The sequence below is a fragment of the Neovison vison genome, chromosome 13, assembly GCF_020171115.1.
Source record: "Neovison vison isolate M4711 chromosome 13, ASM_NN_V1, whole genome shotgun sequence".
In the NCBI taxonomy this organism is placed as follows: Eukaryota; Metazoa; Chordata; class Mammalia; order Carnivora; family Mustelidae; genus Neogale; species Neogale vison.
Window position 1 is genome coordinate 124,991,785 of NC_058103.1, and position 13,432 is coordinate 125,005,216.

The 13,432-nt window shown below is 66.2% G+C and overlaps 8 non-coding genes across 8 annotated transcripts; all 8 read left to right on the top strand.

Annotated features, from left to right (window-relative positions):
• The first annotated feature begins 390 nt into the window (after positions 1 to 390).
• Positions 391 to 471, top strand: LOC122894987. The gene has a single exon (XR_006381976.1). It is a non-coding gene; the product is annotated as a small nucleolar RNA SNORD115 (small nucleolar RNA).
• Positions 472 to 2,057: 1,586 nt separating this feature from the next.
• Positions 2,058 to 2,138, top strand: LOC122894989. Its single transcript, XR_006381977.1, has one exon. It is a non-coding gene; the product is annotated as a small nucleolar RNA SNORD115 (small nucleolar RNA).
• A 1,579-nt stretch (positions 2,139 to 3,717) lies between these two features.
• Positions 3,718 to 3,798, top strand: LOC122894990. The gene has a single exon (XR_006381978.1). It is a non-coding gene; the product is annotated as a small nucleolar RNA SNORD115 (small nucleolar RNA).
• A 1,584-nt stretch (positions 3,799 to 5,382) lies between these two features.
• Positions 5,383 to 5,463, top strand: LOC122894991. Its single transcript, XR_006381979.1, has one exon. It is a non-coding gene; the product is annotated as a small nucleolar RNA SNORD115 (small nucleolar RNA).
• Positions 5,464 to 7,040: 1,577 nt separating this feature from the next.
• Positions 7,041 to 7,121, top strand: LOC122894992. The gene has a single exon (XR_006381980.1). It is a non-coding gene; the product is annotated as a small nucleolar RNA SNORD115 (small nucleolar RNA).
• Positions 7,122 to 8,707: 1,586 nt separating this feature from the next.
• On the top strand, positions 8,708 to 8,788 carry LOC122894993. Its single transcript, XR_006381981.1, has one exon. It is a non-coding gene; the product is annotated as a small nucleolar RNA SNORD115 (small nucleolar RNA).
• A 1,579-nt stretch (positions 8,789 to 10,367) lies between these two features.
• Positions 10,368 to 10,448, top strand: LOC122894994. The gene has a single exon (XR_006381982.1). It is a non-coding gene; the product is annotated as a small nucleolar RNA SNORD115 (small nucleolar RNA).
• Positions 10,449 to 12,033: 1,585 nt separating this feature from the next.
• Positions 12,034 to 12,114, top strand: LOC122894995. The gene has a single exon (XR_006381983.1). It is a non-coding gene; the product is annotated as a small nucleolar RNA SNORD115 (small nucleolar RNA).
• The last annotated feature ends 1,318 nt before the right edge of the window (positions 12,115 to 13,432 follow it).

A 13,432-nucleotide genomic window follows, 5' to 3' on the forward strand; every position in this document is an offset into this window, starting at 1 on the left:
GCTCCCACAGGGGCCCTGATATCCACTCTTTCTGGAGGCCCAGGGATGGACAGCGGCCTCCCAGGGCCCTGTTCCTTGCTTGCGGCGCCGAGCCTTGGGTCCTTCATCCACACGCCTGGCCAGCAGCGGCCAGGGCTTCGGGCGTGACCCATCGTGGCCGCATGGGCCACGTGCCACAGAGCAGGCCCCTCTGAAAGACGGCCTCTCCCTCTGTGCTTAGAAGCCCCTTCCCAAGGGAGGATCTCGCCTTGACCACCAAGTCTTGCTTCTCCCAGCCCCGCCCAAAGGGCCCGTGTCTCAGATCGCCGGGGCATGGGCCTGCCCCGATCGCTCCCTCGGTAAGCGCGTTGTGGGTGGGCAGGGACCTCACGCGTCGCCCCCGGCTCGCTTGGGTCAATGATGAGAACTCATATGGTCTCGAAGAGCGATGATGACCTAAAAATCATGCTCAATAGGATTACGCTGAGGCCCAGTGCAGAGGACCGTGCGGGGATCAGCATCCCGCAGACCCTCGGGGCATTGACGGCTCGCTGCAGCTGGGCGCTAGAGGAGAAGGAACTCTCGAGCGTCTCTGCGTTGGGCCCGGAACGGAGGCGCACCTGCGGGTGCCCACGGGGCTGTTCCGGCACTCATGCTTGCCCACCGTCCCAATCCTCTTCCCAGGACAGCTCCCCGGGAGCCATGGCTTGGCCCTCCTGGTCCCCTCGTGTCCTTCGGCGGGCCTGGCTGGCAAGGTTCTCGGTGCGTCGACAAGCAACATAGGTGAGCGGAAGCCTCTGGGCTTGGAGGGAGGCCCGAGACGCCTTGGGAAGCGGGTAGCCCAGCAGTGACTCTGCAGCAGGCCCTGGGCTTGGGGTGGCTGTCCTCGTGGTCCAGACGTCGTTGACCTCCCCGTGAGCGGGTGCCCTTGAGCCATCCCAGGTGCGGGGAACGCGAACGTGGGGCCGGGTGGCTGGCAAGTCCTGGAAAGCGCGGAGTGGCCGCCATAGGCCCAGGTGCCCCTGAGGCCTCCTGACCCATCCGGGCGTGTCCCGTGGGCCCAGGAACGTAGGGCACGTGAGACCCGTGGTCTCAGAAGCTTCTGTGTCCTTCAGCCACTGGGTGCTGCTCGAGGCACGGGACTTGGCATGTTTCGGCGGGCTGACGAGGCCTGAGCTCCGGTGCCCCAGCGCAGACACCCAAGGCGCTGGAGACCCCGCCAGGCTGCTTCCGAAGAGCGCAGGAGGATTCCTTGTGCTCGCCAGACAGCCAGGTACCACTGGGCCTAGGGGTAGGATCTGCGAGTTCCAGGCCCTATCAGCCATTGCGTCGGAGCCTCTCCCCTGAGACTCTCAAGCACCTGGGATGTGTCCTGACGAAGCGGCGCTGCACGGCGAGAGTCCGGACCCTCGCCCGGGGCGGCCAGTGGGCGGTGTGCCTGGCCGTCGTGGTGGACAGTGACCTGGCATTCAGTGCTCGGCCCTGCGGCAGCCCTGGGCCCGAGCCACCTTGGGCTTCCAGGGTAGGGGCTCCGATCCTTGGCTCCCAGGTAGGACCAGGTGTGGGTGGGCGGCGTCCCGGCCCACAGTCCCTGACCGCCCCCCTCAGCTCACGTCCACGGGAGACAGCGGGGACCCGTCGAAACCCTGTGCTCCGTGCCATGCTCACGTGCCGTTGTGCCGACGGCTGGGCTCGCCCAGGGGCCTCGATCTCCCTTGTTTGGGGATGCCCAGGTAAGGGCAGCTGGCACCCTGGGCCCTGCTCCGTCTGTGCGCACATCAGCCGTGCGTGGGTCGGCCATATGCCCGGCCGCCACCGGCCAGGTCTTTGGGAAAGGTAGCCCTCGGCCTTCTGGCCGGGGCCCCAGACCGGGGCGTTTGGACAGCTGGTCTCTCCGTCTCTCCTCAGAAGCCCATCCACCATCGAGGAGATCGCCCGCACCAGCTCGTCTTGCCTGGCCCAGCCCTGCCCACAGGTCCAATGTCTCAGGACCCCGGCGCATGGCGCAGTCCGGCACGCGGCCCCGGTAAGCGGGGTCTGGGTGCGACGGGACCGCACGCATCGCCACCAACTTGCTTGGGTCAATGATGAGAACTCATATGGTCTCGAAGAGCGATGATGACCTAAAAATCATGCTCAATAGGATTACGCTGAGGCCCAATGCAGGCGTCTGTGGCGGGATCTCAGCATCCCCCGGAGCCTCGGGACCCTGGAGGGGCGCTGCAGTTGGGAGCTTGAGGCCAAGGATCCCTCGGGGATCCCTGCTCCTGCCCTGGACCGCCCGTGCACGTCGGGGGCCCCTCGAGGTGTTGAGGCAGGCCACCGGCCTAGAGACCGAATCCCCCTCCGAGGACAGCTCCTCGGGAGCCATGCCTCACGAACCCTTGTCTCCTTGTGTCTTGCAGCGTGCCTTGGGCGCCAGGTGGTAGGCGCAGCGTTGCCCAAGACAGGTGAGTGGGAGACTCTGGGCCTGGCGGGAGATGGCAGGCGCCATGGGCACAGTCCGCGAGGCCCCAGTCACGGCAGGGGCACTGGCTCCACCGCTGTGCTAGGGGTGGGGGCCCCCGTTGTCCACACCGCGTTCGCTTGCCCGTGAACAGGCTCCCTTGAGCCATCCCAGGTCAGGGAATGTGAACGTTGGGCCACGTGACTGGCATGACTGGATCCCGGGGGGATGCCGCCATTGATCGGCGTGCCCCTGAGGCCTCCTTGGACCTCCCTTTGTGTCCTGTGGGCCCGCGAGGAGACGGGTCGGAGGACCCTTGGCGTCAGGGGCTTCTGTCCCCCTGAGCCAGTGGTGATTGCTCGAGGCAACCCCAGCGCATGTTGCTTGGGGCTAGAGAGGGCAGAGCTCCTACCCTATGAACCAGACTCCCAAGGACGTGGGGAGCCTGGGAGGCTGCTGAAGTACAGCCCTCCCTGTTTCCTTGGGCTGACGATTGAGCATGGTTTGGCTGGCCTTGGGCAAGAATGGGCGAGCCCCAGGCCCCAGCGGGCACTGGGCGAGAGCCTGTCCTCCCAGGCCCAAGAGGAGGGGCCGCCACGCGGGGAGACTCAGGACCCCGTTGCAGGGCAGGGCAGTGGTCTCCTGCTTTGCGCTGTTGGGAGACCGTCACCCACGACTCCCACTCCAGACCTTTACCATCTGGGCATGGGGGCGAACGTTGGCTGCGAGTGCCAGTGCCCGGATGCATGGTCAACAGCCGGGCCAATCTGGGGTCGGCGTCTTCCTGGCCGTACGTTCTGGGGCCGCCCCCGTTGTCTTGGGGCCCCGGTAGGCATCGAGGTGTTAGGCATCGATAACCAAGCGTTCCCGGACACGTCCTGGGGCCTTTCTCAGCAAGGCGTGGCTCCCACAGGGGCCCTGATATCCACTCTTTCTGGAGGCCCAGGGATGGACAGCGGCCTCCCAGGGCCCTGTTCCTTGCTTGCGGCGCCGAGCCTTGGGTCCTTCATCCACACGCCTGGCTAGCAGCGGCCAGTGCTTCGGGCGTGACCCATCGTGGCCGCATGGTCCACGAGCCACGGAGCAGGCCCTTCTGATAGATGGCTCTCCCTCTGTCCTTAGAAACCCCTTCCTAAGGGAGGATCTCGCCTTGACGACCAAGTCTTGCTTCTCCCAGCCCCGCCCAAAGGGCCCGTGTCTCAGATCGCCGGGGCATGGGTCTGCCCCGATCGCTCCCTCGGTAAGCGCGTTGTGGGTGGGCAGGGACCTCACGCGTCGCCCCCGGGTCGCTTGGGTCAATGATGAGAACTCATATGGTCTCGAAGAGCGATGATGACCTAAAAATCATGCTCAATAGGATTACGCTGAGGCCCAGTGCAGAGGACCGTGCGGGGATCAGCATCCCGCAGACCCTCGGGGCATTGAGGGCTCGCTGCAGCTGGGCGCTAGAGGAGAAGGAACTCTCGAGCGTCTCTGCGTTGGGCCCGGAACGTAGGCACACCTGCGGGTGCCCACGGGGCTGTTCCGGCACTCATGCTTGCCCACCGTCCCAATCCTCTTCCCAGGACAGCTCCCCGGGAGCCATGGCTTGGCCCTCCTCGTCCCCTCGTGTCCTTCGGCGGGCCTGGCTGGCAAGGTTCTCGGTGCGTCGACAAGCAACATAGGTGAGCGGAAGCCTCTGGGCTTGGAGGGAGGCCCGAGACGCCTTAGGAAGCGGGTAGCCCAGCAGTGACTCTGCAGCAGGCCCTGGGCTTGGGGTGGCGGTCCTCGTTGTGCAGACGTCGTTGACCTCCCCGTGAGCGGGTGCCCTTGAGCCATCCCAGGTGCAGGGAACGCGAACGTGGGGCCGGGTGGCTGGCAAGTCCTGGAAAGCGCGGAGTGGCCGCCATAGGCCCAGGTGCCCCTGAGGCCTCCTGACCCATCCGGGCGTGTCCCGTGGGCCCAAGAACGTAGGGCACGTGAGACCCGTGGTCTCAGAAGCTTCTGTGTCCTTCAGCCACTGGGTGCTGCTCGAGGCCCGGGACTTGGCATGTTTCGGCGGGCTGACGAGGCCTGAGCTCCGGTGCCCCAGCGCAGACGCCCAAGGCGCTGGAGACCCCGCCAGGCTGCTTCCGAAGAGCGCAGGAGAATTCCTTGTGCTCGCCAGACAGCCAGGTACCACTGGGCCTAGGGGTAGGATCTGCGAGTTCCAGGCCCTATCAGCCATTGCGTCGGAGCCTCTCCCCTGAGACTCTCAAGCACCTGGGATGGGTCCTGACGAAGCGGCGCTGCACGGCGAGAGTCCGGACCCTCGCCCGGGGCGGCCAGTGGGCGGTGTGCCTGGCCGTCGTGGTGGACAGTGACCTGGCATTCAGTGCTCGGCCCTGGGGCAGCCCTGGGCCCGAGCTACCTTGGGCTTCCAGGGTAGGGGCTCGATCCTTGGCACCCAGGTGGGACCAGTTGTGGGTGGGCGGCGTCCCGGCCCACATCCCTGACCGCCCCCCTCAGCTCACGTCCTCGGGAGATGGCGGGGACCCGTCGAAACCCTGTGCTCCGTGCCATGCTCACGTGCCGTTGTGCCGACGGCTGGGCTCGCCCAGGGGCCTCGATCTCCCTTGTTTGGGGATGCCCAGGTAAGGGCAGCTGGCACCCTGGGCCCTGCTCCGTCTGTGCGCACATCAGCCGTGCGTGGGTCGGCCATATGCCCGGCCCCCACCGGCCAGGTCTTTGGGAAAGGTAGCCCTCGGCCGTCTGGCCGGGGCCCCAGACCGGGGCGTTTGGACAGCTGGTCTCTCCGTGTCTCCTCAGAAGCCCATCCACCATCGAGGAGATCGCCCGCACCAGCTCGTCTTGCCTGGCCCAGCCCTGCCCACAGGTCCAATGTCTCAGGACCCCGGCGCATGGCGTAGTCCGGCACGCGGCCCCGGTAAGCGGGGTCTGGGTGCGACGGGACCGCACGCATCGCCACCAACTTGCTTGGGTCAATGATGAGAACTCATATGGTCTCGAAGAGCGATGATGACCTAAAAATCATGCTCAATAGGATTACGCTGAGGCCCAATGCAGGCGTCTGTGGCGGGATCTCAGCATCCCCCGGAGCCTCGTGACCCTGGAGGGGAGCTGCAGTTGGGAGCTTGAGACCAAAGATACCTCGGGGATCCCTGCTCCTGCCCTGGACCGCCCGTGCACGTCGGGGGCCCCTCGAGGTGTTGAGGCAGGCGACCGGACTAGAGACCGAATCCCCCTCCGAGGACAGCTCCTCGGGAGCCATGCCTCACGAACCCTTGTCTCCTTGTGTCTTGCAGCGTGCCTTGGGCGCCAGGTGGTAGGCGCAGCGTTGCCCAAGACAGGTGAGTGGGAGACTCTGGGACTGGCGGGAGATGGCAGGCGCCATGGGCACAGTCCGCGAGGCCCCAGTCACGGCATGGGCACTGGCTCCACCGCTGTGCTAGGGGTGGGGTCCCCGTTGTCCACACCGCGTTGGCTTGCCCGTGAACAGGCTCCCTTGAGCCATCCCAGGTCAGGGAATGTGAACGTTGGGCCGCGTGACTGGCAAGACTGGATCCCGGGGGGATGCCGCCATCGATCGGCGTGTCCCTGAGGCCTCCTTGGACCTCCCTTTGTGTCCTGTGGGCCCGCGAGGAGACGGGTCGGAGGACCCTTGGCGTCAGGGGCTTCTGTCCCCCTGAGCCAGTGGTGGTTGCTCGAGGCAACCCCAGCGCATGTTGCCTGGGGCTGGAGAGGGCAGAGCTCCTGCCCTATGAACCAGAATCCCAAGGACGTTGGGAGCCTGGGAGGCTGCTGAACTACAGCCCTCCCTGTTTCCTTGGGCTGACGATTGAGCATGGTTTGGCTGGCCTTGGGCAAGAATGGGCGAGCCCCAGGCCCCAGCGGACACTGGGCGAGAGCCTGTCCTCCCAGGCCCAAGAGGAGGGGCCGCCACGCGGGGAGACTCAGGACCCCGTTGCAGGGCAGGGCAGTGGTCTCCTGCCTTGCGCTGTTGGGAGACCGTGACCCGCGACTCCCACTCCAGACCTTTACCATCTGGGCATGGGGGCGAACGTTGGCTTCGAGTGCCAGCGCCCGGATGCATGGACGACAGCCTGGCCAATCTGGGGTCGGCGTCTTCCTGGCCGTACGTTCTGGGGCCGCCCCCGTTGGCTTGGGGCCCCGGTAGGCATCGAGGTGTTAGGCATCGATAACCCAGCTTTCCCGGCCACGTCCTGGGGCCTTTCTCAGCAAGGGGTGGCTCCCACAGGGGCCCTGATATCCACTCTTTCTGGAGGCCCAGGGATGGACAGCGGCCTCCCAGTGCCCTGTTCCTTGCTTGCGGCGCCGAGCCTTGGGTCCTACATCCACACGCCTGGCCAGCAGCGGCCAGGGCTTCGGGCGTCACCCATCGTGGCTGCATGGGGCACGTGCCACGGAGCAGGTCCCTCTGATATATCGCCTCCCCTCTGTCCTTAGAAACCCCTTCCCAAGGGAGGATCTCGCCTCGACGACCAAGTCTTGCTTCTCCTAGCCCCGCCCAAAGGGCCCGTGTCTCAGATCGCCGGGGCATGGGCCTGCCCCGATCGCTCCCTAGGTAAGCGCGTTGTGAGTGTGCCGGGACTCACGCGTCGCCCCCGGCTTGCTTGGGTCAATGATGAGAACTCATATGGTCTCGAAGAGCGATGATGACCTAAAAATCATGCTCAATAGGATTACGCTGAGGCCCAGTGCAGAGGACCGTGCGGGGATCAGCATCCCGCAGACCCTCGGGGCATTGAGGGCTCGCTGCAGCTGGGCGCTAGAGGAGAAGGAACTCTCGAGCGTCTCTGCGTTGGGCCCGGAACGTAGGCGCACCTGCGGGTGCCGACGGGGCTGTTCCAGCACTCATGCTTGCCCACCGTCCCAATCTTCTTCCCAGGACAGCTCCCCGGGAGCCATGGCTTGGCCTTCCTCGTCCCCTCGTGTCCTTCGGCGGACCTGGCTGGCAAGGTTCTCGGTGCGTCGACAAGCAACATAGGTGAGCGGAACCCTCTGGGCTTGGAGGGAGGCCCGAGACGCCTTGGGAAGCGGGTAGCCCAGCAGTGACTCTGCAGCAGGCCCTGGGCTTGGGGTGGCTGTCCTCGTTGTCCAGACGTCGTTGACCTCCCCGTGAGCGGGTGCCCTTGAGCCATCCCTGGTGCAGGGAACGCGAACGTGGGGCCGTGTGGCTGGCAAGTCCTGGAAATTGCGGAGTGGCCGCTATATGCCCAGGTGCCCCTGAGGCCTCCTGACCCATCCGGGCGTGTCCCGTGGGCCCAGGAACGTAGGGCACGTGAGACCCGTGGTCTCAGAAGCTTCTGTGTCCTTCAGCCACTGGGTGCTGCTCGAGGCCCGGGACTTGGCATGTTTCGGCGGGCTGACGAGGCCTGAGCTCCGCTGCCCCAGCGCAGACGCCCAAGGCGCTGGAGACCCCGCCAGGCTGCTTCCGAAGAGCGCAGGAGGATTCCTTGTGCTCGCCAGACAGCCAGGTACCACTGGGCCTAGGGGTAGGATCTGCGAGTTCCAGGCCCTATCAGCCATTGCGTCGGAGCCTCTCCGCTGAGACTCTCAAGCACCTGGGATGGGTCCTGACGAAGCGGCGCTGCACGGCGAGAGTCCGGACCCTCGCCCGGGGCGGCCAGTGGGCGGTGTGCCTGGCCGTCGTGGTGTACAGTGACCTGGCATTCAGTGCTCGGCCCTGGGGCAGCCCTGGGCCCGAGCCACCTTGGGCTTCCAGGGTAGGGGCTCCGATCCTTGGCTCCCAGGTAGGACCAGGTGTGGGTGGGCGGCGTCCCGGCCCACAGTCCCTGACCGCCCCCCTCAGCTCACGTCCACGGGAGACAGCGGGGACCCGTCGAAACCCTGTGCTCCGTGCCATGCTCACGTGCCGTTCTGCCGACGGCTGGGCTCGCCCAGGGGCCTCGATCTCCCTTGTTTGGGGATGCCCAGGTAAGGGCAGCTGGCACCCTGGGCCCTGCTCTGTCTGTGCGCACATCAGCCGTGCGTGGGTCGGCCATATGCCCGGCCGCCACTGGCCAGGTCTTTGGGAAAGGTAGCCCTCGGCCGTCTGGCCGGGTCCCCAGACCGGGGCGTTTGGACAGCTGGTCTCTCCGTCTCTCCTCAGAAGCCCATCCACCATCGAGGAGATCGCCCGCACCAGCTCGTCTTGCCTGGGCCAGCCCTGCCCACAGGTCCAATGTCTCAGGACCCTGGCGCATGGCGCAGTCCGGCACGCGGCCCCGGTAAGCGGGGTCTGGGTGCGACGGGACCGCACGCATCGCCACCAACTTGCTTGGGTCAATGATGAGAACTCATATGGTCTCGAAGAGCGATGATGACCTAAAAATCATGCTCAATAGGATTACGCTGAGGCCCAATGCAGGCGTCTGTGGCGGGATCTCAGCATCCCGCGGAGCCTCGGGACCCTGGAGGGGCGCTGCAGTTGGGAGCTTGAGGCCAAGGATCCCTCGGGGATCCCTGCTCCTGCCCTGGACCGCCCGTGCACGTCGGGGGCCCCTCGAGGTGTTGAGGCAGGCCACCGGCCTAGAGACCGAATCCCCCTCCGAGGACAGCTCCTCGGGAGCCATGCCTCACGAACCCTTGTCTCCTTGTGTCTTGCAGCGTGCCTTGGGCGCCAGGTGGTAGGCGCAGCGTTGCCCAAGACAGGTGAGTGGGAGACTCTGGGCCTGGCGGGAGATGGCAGGCGCCATGGGCACAGTCCGCGAGGCCCCAGTCACGGCAGGGGCACTGGCTCCACCGCTTGCTAGGGGTGGGGGCCCCCGTTGTCCACACCGCGTTCGCTTGCCCGTGAACAGGCTCCCTTGAGCCATCCCAGGTCAGGGAATGTGAACGTTGGGCCGCGTGACTGGCACGACTGGATCCCGGGGGGATGCCGCCATCGATCGGCGTGCCCCTGAGGCCTCCTTGGACCTCCCTTTGTGTCCTGTGGGCCCGCGAGGAGACGGGTCGGAGGACCCTTGGCGTCAGGGGCTTCTGTCCCCCTGAGCCAGTGGTGATTGCTCGAGGCAACCCCAGCGCATGTTGCTTGGGGCTGGAGAGGGCAGAGCTCCTGCCCTATGAACCAGACTCCCAAGGACGTGGGGAGCCTGGGAGGCTGCTGAAGTACAGCCCTCCCTGTTTCCTTGGGCTGACGATTGAGCATGGTTTGGCTGGCCTTGGGCAAGAATGGGCGAGCCCCAGGCCCCAGCGGGCACTGGGCGAGAGCCTGTCCTCCCAGGCCCAAGAGGAGGGGCCGCCACGCGGGGAGACTCAGGACCCCGTTGCAGGGCAGGGCAGTGGTCTCCTGCCTTGCGCTGTTGGGAGACCGTCACCCACGACTCCCACTCCAGACCTTTACCATCTGGGCATGGGGGCGAACGTTGGCTGCGAGTGCCAGTGCCCGGAGGCCTGGTCGACAGCCGGGCCAATCTGGGGTCGGCGTCTTCCTGGCCGTACGTTCTGGGGCCGCCCCCGTTGTCTTGGGGCCCCGGTAGGCATCGAGGTGTTAGGCATCGATAACCCAGCGTTCCCGGCCACGTCCTGGGGCCTTTCTCAGCAAGGGGTGGCTCCCACAGGGGCCCTGATATCCACTCTTTCTGGAGGCCCAGGGATGGACAGCGGCCTCCCAGGGCCCTGTTCCTTGCTTGCGGCGCCGAGCCTTGGGTCCTTCATCCACACGCCTGGCCAGCAGCGGCCAGGGCTTCGGGCGTCACCCATCGTGGCCGCATGGGCCACGTGCCACGGAGCAGGCCCTTCTGATAGATGGCCTCTCCCTCTGTCCTTAGAAACCCCTTCCCAAGGGAGGATCTCGCCTTGACGACCAAGTCTTGCTTCTCCCAGCCCCGCCCAAAGGGCCCGTGTCTCAGATCGCCGGGGCATGGTTCTGCCCCGATCGCTCCCTCGGTAAGCGCGTTGTGGGTGGGCAGGGACCTCACGCGTCGCCCCCGGCTCGCTTGGGTCAATGATGAGAACTCATATGGTCTCGAAGAGCGATGATGACCTAAAAATCATGCTCAATAGGATTACGCTGAGGCCCAGTGCAGAGGACCGTGCGGGGATCAGCATCCCGCAGACCCTCGGGGCATTGAGGGCTCGCTGCAGCTGGGCGCTAGAGGAGAAGGAACTCTCGAGCGTCTCTGCGTTGGGCCCGGAACGTAGGCGCACCTGCGGGTGCCCACGGGGCTGTTCCGGCACTCATGCTTGCCCACCGTCCCAATCCTCTTCCCAGGACAGCTCCCCGGGAGCCATGGCATGGCCCTCCTCGTCCCCTCGTGTCCTTCGGCGGGCCTGGCTGGCAAGGTTCTCGGTGCGTCGACAAGCAACATAGGTGAGCGGAAGCCTCTGGGCTTGGAGGGAGGCCCGAGACGCCTTGGGAAGCGGGTAGCCCAGCAGTGACTCTGCAGCAGGCCCTGGGCTTGGGGTGGCGGTCCTCGTTGTGCAGACGTCGTTGACCTCCCCGTGAGCGGGTGCCCTTGAGCCATCCCAGGTGCAGGGAACGCGAACGTGGGGCCGGGTGGCTGGCAAGTCCTGGAAAGCGCGGAGTGCCCGCCATAGGCCCAGGTGCCCCTGAGGCCTCCTGACCAATCCGGGCGTGTCGCGTGGGCCCAGGAACGTAGGGCACGTGAGACCCGTGGTCTCAGAAGCTTCTGTGTCCTTCAGCCACTGGGTGCTGCTCGAGGACCGGGACTTGGCATGTTTCGGCGGGCTGACGAGGCCTGAGCTCCGGTGCCCCAGCGCAGACGCCCAAGGCGCTGGAGACCCCGCCAGGCTGCTTCCGAAGAGCGCAGGAGGATTCCTTGTGCTCGCCAGACAGCCAGGTACCACTGGGCCTAGGGGTAGGATCTGCGAGTTCCAGGCCCTATCAGCCATTGCGTCGGAGCCTCTCCCCTGAGACTCTCAAGCACCTGGGATGGGTCCTGACGAAGCGGCGCTGCACGGCGAGAGTCCGGACCCTCGCCCGGGGCGGCCAGTGGGCGGTATGCCTGGCCGTCGTGGTGGACAGTGACCTGGCATTCAGTGCTCGGCCCTGGGGCAGCCCTGGGCCCGAGCTACCTTGGGCTTCCAGGGTAGGGGCTCGATCCTTGGCACCCAGGTGGGACCAGTTGTGGGTGGGCGGCGTCCCGGCCCACAGTCCCTGACCGCCCCCCTCAGCTCACGTCCTCGGGAGAAGGCGGGGACCCGTCGAAACCCTGTGCTCCGTGCCATGCTCACGTGCCGTTGTGCCGAAGGCTGGGCTCGCCCAGGGGCCTCGATCTCCCTTGTTTGGGGATGCCCAGGTAAGGGCAGCTGGCACCCTGGTCCCTGCTCCGTCTGTGCGCACATCAGCCGTGCGTGGGTCGGCCATATGCCCGGCCCCCACCGGCCAGGTCTTTGGGAAAGATAGCCCTCGGCCGTCTGGCCGGGGCCCCAGACCGGGGCGTTTGGACAGCTGGTCTCTCCGTGTCTCCTCAGAAGCCCATCCACCATCAAGGAGATCGCCCGCACCAGCTCGTCTTGCCTGGCCCAGCCCTGCCCACAGGTCCAATGTCTCAGGACCCCGGCGCATGGCGCAGTCCGGCACGCGGCCCCGGTAAGCGGGGTCTGGGTGCGACGGGACCGCACGCATCGCCACCAACTTGCTTGGGTCAATGATGAGAACTCATATGGTCTCGAAGAGCGATGATGACCTAAAAATCATGCTCAATAGGATTACGCTGAGGCCCAATGCAGGCGTCTGTGGCGGGATCTCAGCATCCCGCGGAGCCTCGTGACCCTGGAGGGGCGCTGCAGTTGGGAGCTTGAGGCCAAAGATCCCTCGGGGATCCCTGCTCCTGCCCTGGACCGCCCGTGCACGTCGGGGGCCCCTCGAGGTGTTGAGGCAGGCGACCGGACTAGAGACCGAATCCCCCTCCGAGGACAGCTCCTCGGGAGTCATGTCTCACGAACCCTTGTCTCCTTGTGTCTTGCAGCGTGCCTTGGGCGCCAGGTGGTAGGCGCAGCGTTGCCCAAGACAGGTGAGTGGGAGACTCTGGGACTGGCGGGAGATGGCAGGCGCCATGGGCACAGTCCGCGAGGCCCCAGTCACGGCATGGGCACTGGCTCCACCGCTGTGCTAGGGGTGGGGGCCCCCGTTGTCCACACCGCGTTGGCTTGCCCGTGAACAGGCTCCCTTGAGCCATCCCAGGTCAGGGAATGTGAACGTTGGGCCGCGTGACTGGCAAGACTGGATCCCGGGGGGATGCCGCCATCGATCGGCGTGCCCCTGAGGCCTCCTTGGACCTCCCTTTGTGTCCTGTGGGCCCGCGAGGAGACGGGTCGGAGGACCCTTGGCGTCAGGGGCTTCTGTCCCCCTGAGCCAGTGGTGGTTGCTCGAGGCAACCCCAGCGCATGTTGCCTGGGGCTGGAGAGGGCAGAGCTCCTGCCCTATGAACCAGAATCCCAAGGACGTTGGGAGCCTGGGAGGCTGCTGAACTACAGCCCTCCCTGTTTCCTTGGGCTGACGATTGAGCATGGTTTGGCTGGCCTTGGGCAAGAATGGGCGAGCCCCAGGCCCCAGCGGGCACTGGGCGAGAGCCTGTCCTCCCAGGCCCAAGAGGAGGGGCCGCCACGCGGGGAGACTCAGGACCCCGTTGCAGGGCAGGGCAGTGGTCTCCTGCCTTGCGCTGTTGGGAGACCGTGACCCGCGACTCCCACTCCAGACCTTTACCATCTGGGCATGGGGGCGGACGTTGGCTTCGAGTGCCAGCGCCCGGATGCATGGACGACAGCCTGGCCAATCTGGGGTCGGCGTCTTCCTGGCCGTACGTTCTGGGGCCGCCCCCGTTGGCTTGGGGCCCCGGTAGGCATCGAGGTGTTAGGCATCGATAACCCAGCTTTCCCGGCCACGTCCTGGGGCCTTTCTCAGCAAGGGGTGGCTCCCACAGGGGCCCTGATATCCACTCTTTCTGGAGGCCCAGGGATGGACAGCGGCCTCCCAGGGCCCTGTTCCTTGCTTGCGGCGCCGAGCCTTGGGTCCTTCATCCACACGCCTGGCCAGCAGCG